Genomic DNA, 7,285 nt, shown 5'->3' with positions numbered 1-7,285 from the left:
CATCCCCACTATATTCTACATCATCCACACAATTTTCTACATCATCCCCACTATATTCTACATCATCCACACAATTTTCTACATCATCCCCACTATATTCTACATCATCCACACAATTTTCTACATCATCCACACAATTTTCTACATCATCCCCACTATTTTCTACATCATCCACACAATTTTCTACATCATCCACACAATTTTCTACATTATCCTTACTATTTTCTACATCATCCCCACTATTTTTTAGCTGAACCACACAATTTTCTACATCATCCCCATTATTTTCTACATCATCCACACCATTTTCTACATCATCCCCACTATTTTCCACATCATCCTCACTATTTTCTACATCATCCCCACTATTTTCTACATCATCCCCACTGTTTTCTACATTATCTACTACCCACCCCTTGGCACCCTTATGACTTTATGCAGTTGCGAGCGCCGTAAAACCCTCTACTAAAAAAAAGAAGAAAAAACTACTATTTTCTACCTCATCCTCACCATTTTATACATTATCCCAACTATTTTCTACATCACTCCCTCCATTTTCTAAATAATACACACTATTTTTTAAATTATCAACAATATTTCTAGCTCAACCACACTATTTTCTACATCACTAAAACTATGTTCCACGTTATCCCAATTATTTTATATCTGAACCACACTATTTTCTAGTTCAATTCTACATCATCTTCACTATTTCCAACATCATCTCCACTATTTTCTAGCTCAACCAAGCTATTTTCTAAATCATCCCCACTAGTTTCTATATCATCCCCACTATTTTCTAAATCATCCCCACTATTTTCTATATCATCCACATCTAGTTCATATCCAGCTTATCCTCATACTGATAATGTAGAAAATAGTTGGAATGAAGTAAAAAATAGTGGGGATGAGCTAGAAAAAAATGTGGATGATATAGAAAAGAGTGGTGATGAAGTAGAAAATAGTGGTGAAGATATAAAAAAATGTTTGGAATGAGCTAAAAAATAATGGGGATGAGCTAGAACAAAGTGGGGATGATGTAGAAAATAAATAGTGGGGATGATGTAGAAAAAAGTGTGCTTGAGCCAGAAAATTGTAGGGATGATGTAGAAAATAGAGGGGACAATACACAGCTAGAAAATAGATGATTTTTAAAATAGTTGGAATGATGTAGAAAATAGTTGAGCTAACAATGGAGATAATGAAGGAAATGGGGAAAATGTAGAAAACAGTAGGAATGAGCTAAAAATAGAGGGGAAAATGTAGAAAACAGTAGGAATGAGCTAAAAATAGAGGGGGAAATGTAGAAAACAGTAGGAATGAGCTAAAAATAGAGGGGATGAGGTAGAAAATAGTAGGAATGATATGCAAAATAGTTTGGATAATGTAGAAAATACTGTGGTTGAGTTAGAAAATAGTGGGGATGATGTAGAAAATACTGTGATTGAGTTAGAAAATAGTGGGGATGATGTAGAAAATACTGTGATTGAGTTAGAAAATAGTGGGGATGATGTAGAAAATACTGTGGTTGAGTTAGAAAATAGTGGGGATGATGTAGAAAATACTGTGGTTGAGTTAGAAAATAGTGGGGATGATGTAGAAAATACTGTGATTGAGTTAGAAAATAGTGGGGATGATGTAGAAAATACTGTGATTGAGTTAGAAAATAGTGGGGATGATGTAGAAAATACTGTGGTTGAGTTAGAAAATAGTGGGGATGATGTGGAAAGAAGTTGGAAAGAGCTAAAAGATAGTGGGGATGATGTGGAAAAATGTGAGAATGATTGAGAAAATTGAGGGTGTATAGTAGACAATAGCGGAATTGATGTAGAAAATAGTGTGAAAGTTTTAGAAAATATTGTGGTTGAGCTAGAAAATAGTGGGAATGTTTTAGAAAATATTGTGGTTGAGCTAGAAAATAGTGGGAATGTTTTAGAAAATATTGTGGTTGAGCTAGAAAATAGTGGGAATGTTTTGGAAAATATTGTGGTTGAGCTAGAAAATAGTGGGAATGTTTTGGAAAATATTGTGGTTGAGCTAGAAAATAGTGGGAATGTTTTGGAAAATATTGTGGTTGAGCTCGAAAATAGTGGGAATGTTTTTGAAAATATTGTGGTTGAGCTAGAAAATAGTGGGAATGTTTTTGAAAATATTGTGGTTGAGCTAGAAAATAGTGGGAATGTTTAAGAAAATATTGTGGTTGAGCTAGAAAATAGTGGGGAGGATGTAGAGTAACATACAAAGAATAGAAGCAGAAATGACAAAGATAGATTTTTAGTTTTAATAAAAGTTTTTTAATAGATTATGTGTTACAAGAGAGTAGCAATGAAACAGAAAAAAGAAGGAGAGATAAGGACGATAGCTTTTCTAGGCAAAAAGGAGCAAACCACACCAGAGCACCTACCAACCACCCACAGGAAATGGCCAAAGACAAGAGTTTGAAAAAGTTTAGTGCAGAGACAAATGACAAACAGATGGGAACAACGGGGCAGTTGACAAAAGACAAACAGATGGGAACAACGAAGCAGTTGACAAAAGACAAACAGATGGGAACAACGGAGCAGTTGACAAAAGAAAGACAAACAGATGGGAACAACGGAGCAGTTGACAAAAGACAAACAGATGGGAACAACGAAGCAGTTGACAAAAGACAAACAGATGGGAACAACGGAGCAGTTGACAAAAGAAGAAGTAGGACAACAAACTGTCACCCTCCAACCACCCACCAAATCACCAACACAAGACCAAAAGGGACAATATCCTCCAAAACTTTTCTTTATTCACAAGATCCATGGAGTTTTTGTCAATGACATCGCACAGAAACTAATCACATCAAAGAAACTGTTTCAACATGCAGAACATTTCTGTCACTGGTTCACTCACTCACTCACTCACTCACACACACAAACACACACGCACACACAAACATATCTGCCAGTGGTTCACCAACACACACACACAGACACACACACACACTCACTCACTCACTCACACACACACACACACACACCCCTTCACTAGCCTTCAGCATCAGTAAGAAATCACATTTCACAAGATTTGAGTTTGCTCACAACATTTCCTCACTTCTACGTAAAAGTGACTGGTTACACGTAAAAACAACAACAACAAATGAAGAATAAACAATCAAAGAACATAAACCACCTCACACAACAGAGAAGCGGTTTCCAGATATTTCTCATTTCGACTACAGAAGTCGCTACAGTTACAGGCTTGACCCAGTGTGACCTAGGACAAGTGTGTGACATGTACACACGTAGGTTATCTGTGTGACCTAGGACAAGTGTGTGACATGTACATACGTAGGTTATCTGTGTGACCTAGGACAAGTGTGTGACATGTACACACGTAGTTATCTGTGTGACCTAGGACAAGTGTGTGACCTAGGACAAGTGTGTGACATGTACACACGTAGTTTATCTGTGTGACCTAGGACAAGTGTGTGACCTAGGACAAGTGTGTGACATGTACACATGTAGGCTATCTGTGTGACCTAGGACAAGTGTGTGACATGTAGGTTATCTGTGTGACCTAGGACAAGTGTGTGGCATGTAGGTTATCTGTGTGACCTAGGACAAGTGTGTGACATGTAGGTTATCTGTGTGACCTAGGACAAGTGTGTGACCTAGGACAAGTGTGTGACATGTACACACGTAGTTTATCTGTGTGACCTAGGACAAGTGTGTGACCTAGGACAAGTGTGTGACATGTACACATGTAGGCTATCTGTGTGACCTAGGACAAGTGTGTGACATGTAGGTTATCTGTGTGACCTAGGACAAGTGTGTGGCATGTACACACGTAGGTTATCTGTGTGACCTAGGACAAGTGTGTGACATGTACATACGTAGGTTATCTGTGTGACCTAGGACAAGTGTGTGACATGTACACACGTAGGTTATCTGTGTGACCTAGGACAAGTGTGTGACATGTACACTTGTAGTTTATCTGTGTGACCTAGGACAAGTGTGTGACATGTACACATGTAGTTTATCTGTCTTCCTGTTACTGGCATGGACTTTTCCCCACAGCCCCTCAACAAACAGAAATGATCCGACTCCTAAAACCACGTAACTGTGTTCACAAAAAGATTTGGGAAAAAAGCATTTTTGGGGGCATGGATCTAGATGTAGAATGTTCAAGAACAGTTTATAAGAAAAAACAACCAAAAATCATCTTTTTTTGTGTGAAATTGAACTTTGGTGAAAAAAGTGCAAACAAATCCAATGTTCTCCACTTCACCAACAATAATTTCCACAGTCTACTTTTCTTTACAGGCAATTGTCCAAGGAGAACTCAGTGAGGAACAATTAAAAAATGTCCGACTTTGGTGGACAAACTTCCCCTTCCACGCCCACACACTTTGGTGGGACAAACTTCCCCTTCCACGCCCACACACTTTGGTGGGACAAACTTCCCCTTCCACGCCCACACACTTTGGTGGGACAAACTTCCCCTTCCACGCCCACACACTTTGGTGGGACAAACGGACAAACTTCCCCTTCCACGCCCACACACAACGGACAAACAGTGGAGTGAGTTTCTACTCAGGAGGGGGTCACTAAAGGCTCAATTCTGGGCGGACGTTTCAACACCGGGACTCCTCAATGTTGAATGCCAAAATACACATTTTGCAGGAGAAACAAAAGAAAAACAAAAAAACAAAACAAAAAAACCCTGCTTTATTTCTGCAGTACAAAATCTCCATACAAAAACGTAAGCTCATCTAGATCTGTCACTGTTCTGAGAGGGGAGTGGCGGACTAGGCCCCAACAAAGTGCCCCATCAAACTCTACAACTGTTCTGACATTTCATTTTCATATTTTCAACATAATTGTGAGGCATGCTGACAAAATGAGTCACTTCTCACAATCCACAAATGGAGATAGCGACCAAAGATCGACACAAGGGTCCAATTTGTACGTTTTCTTTTGATGCTCTATATTCTTTACGTATAACATTCCTTTTATTATTTCATACTTATACATTGTAAAAACTTCACCTATAAGCGTGATGTATCTATTTCTTTAAGACTTGAATCCGAGAAGTAACTCCTTTTGTCAGCACTCTTCACATTTTGACACACCAGTATGTGGATCGGAATGAGGGCAAGGATTTATCCAGCATTGTTGACAACATGGTGAAAACAGGAGACTGGTCAAGACACAGATTTGTGTCCACGGAAACAGGACAGGAGGTTGGAAAGAGAAAAATGATCTCACACAAATGAGATTTATGGCACCTCAGTTCAAAGAATAACTTTGTCAGGAAATCCACTCGTGGAATGTTGACTCAACCACACAGGAAGGAGAATGTCTTCTTTACAAGGCAAACCTGGCCAGGGCACAGACCACCACAGCAAGAGAAAAGCTTCAAGTTCGGAACGTTTCCAGCGCGGAACACACAGTGGTACAGACAAAAAGAGCATTCTAACGATCTGTTTCCAGAGAAGAAAAGAGAAGACAAAGACTCCATTTTTCCACCTCAGGTTATAGAAAAAAATTCCAATAGTTAGGAAAAAAAATCCAAATCCCATGATAAAAAACTTTCTCCGACTCGAAGAAAAGTGACATCGTCGACAGAAAACGTATTCTGAGCGCTACAATTAAGGCCCAAATCAGACGGAAACCAAACTCCAACTGACTCTTGACCCACCAGTCTCACGCAGCGCTCCCTATTGAAGTACTGACAAATTTCCAAATTAAGCCAGAAAAAAAAAAAAAAGGAAACATTTTTGAGCCGAGTCAGGTAAAGATTGAAAAGGTTTCAGCTAACAACAATTCAGTTCTTTCCAAAAATTATTTTTTTCAAGTTTAAGTAAGAATTTTACAGCAATTGCAATACAAATATTATATAAATACAAAGAATTAAGGGTGTTCTTCCAACTAGAGAGAGTTGTGACATACAAAAAAAAAAAAGGACGAGAGTCAAAGATAACGACAATACCGGTCCGGTATATTGGATGAGACAGAAGGAGCAGACCACACCAGAGCACCCGCCAGCCACCCACAACAACCATCCAACATGCCAATGACCACAAGGAACAACAATCAACACATGAGCTGTACAGACGACAGACAAAAGAACAAAGACCCCCACAGACCACAGACAAAAGAACAAAGACCCCCACAGACGACAGACAAAAGAATAAAGTGTCACAAAGACCCCCACAGAACTAAAGTCAAGCTCTATGACTGTAGGAACCTCAGTCCACCCTAGCGCTAGCCTTGGCACAGAGAATACATCATTACCGGACCGTAGAAATATTACAGGTTATAGTGTGGCTGCTTATTGTATTTATATATATATATATATATGTATCTCTCTCTCTCTCTATATATATATACATATATGTATATTATGTCTCTCTGTCTCTCTCTCTCTCTCTCTCTATATATATATATATATGTATATTATGTCTCTCTGTCTCTCTCTCTCTATATATATATACAGTCAAACCTGTGTAAGACGGCCACCCATTGTCAAGGAGAAAAGTGGCCGTATAAGACAGGTGGCCGTCTTAGGCAGGACTGATCAAGATAGAGAAAACAAACCATTCCCACCTGAGGCCCCAATCGAAAGTAGCCCCATTGTTGTTGTCTTTGTTGTTGTTGTTGCTGTTGGTTTGTATTTCGTTTGTAATTTTTATTTTGTCACTGATTTTGCACAAGGGTGACAATAAAACGAAATGTATCAGACAAGGAAGACCGAGTGCCATGTTAAAGCTAACACACGGGTCGCCACCACTCGGAGAACGAGCGACGCTTCTGTCACAAGTTCATGTTGACGTCCATTGTTACTTTGTTACAGACTGGGTATACAGTGACCACTCATCTCACTTACGATTTGTGTATGAGTTCTGGGTGGGGCTTATGGGTTATGAGGGATCACACGCTTACCTCACCAGCAGCTGAAAATTGGTAGCTATTGGTCAACAGTGGGAGGGACCTACGCAACATGATCGGTTGGAGGGACTACCTAACAACAACGACAGGTGATTGAATTATGACGGGGCCCACAACGCCAGGGGCCAATGCACAATTTATGACAAAACATAATGGAGTCACTAAGGTGGCCGTCTAAGACAGGTATTATTGCTTAGTATGATAGGGGTTGTGTGTTAAATTATGGTGGTCGCGGCTGCGTTGGACAGTGCCCGTTTTACACAGTTAAATTATATAGAAAAAACGCAAGGGGGGGAATGGAAGGTGGCCATTTGTACAGGTGGCCGTCTTATAGAGGTGGCCGTCAGGGCAGGTTTGACTGT

At 39.6% G+C, this 7,285-nt stretch overlaps 1 long non-coding RNA gene across 1 annotated transcript; it reads right to left on the bottom strand.

Moving 5' to 3' along the window:
* Positions 1-2,752: 2,752 nt before the first annotated feature.
* Positions 2,753-6,359, bottom strand: LOC118478939. Its single transcript, XR_004859372.1, has 2 exons — positions 3,293-6,359; positions 2,753-3,246 (listed from the first exon to the last, which is right to left on the bottom strand). It is a non-coding gene; the product is annotated as an uncharacterized LOC118478939 (long non-coding RNA).
* Positions 6,360-7,285: the final 926 nt, after the last annotated feature.

Source organism: Aplysia californica, unplaced genomic scaffold (assembly GCF_000002075.1).
Source record: "Aplysia californica isolate F4 #8 unplaced genomic scaffold, AplCal3.0 scaffold01250, whole genome shotgun sequence".
NCBI lineage: Eukaryota > Metazoa > Mollusca > Gastropoda > Aplysiida > Aplysiidae > Aplysia > Aplysia californica.
The sequence above is the reverse complement of the archived record's forward strand: the minus strand, read 5'-3'. Positions and strand labels throughout refer to the sequence as shown.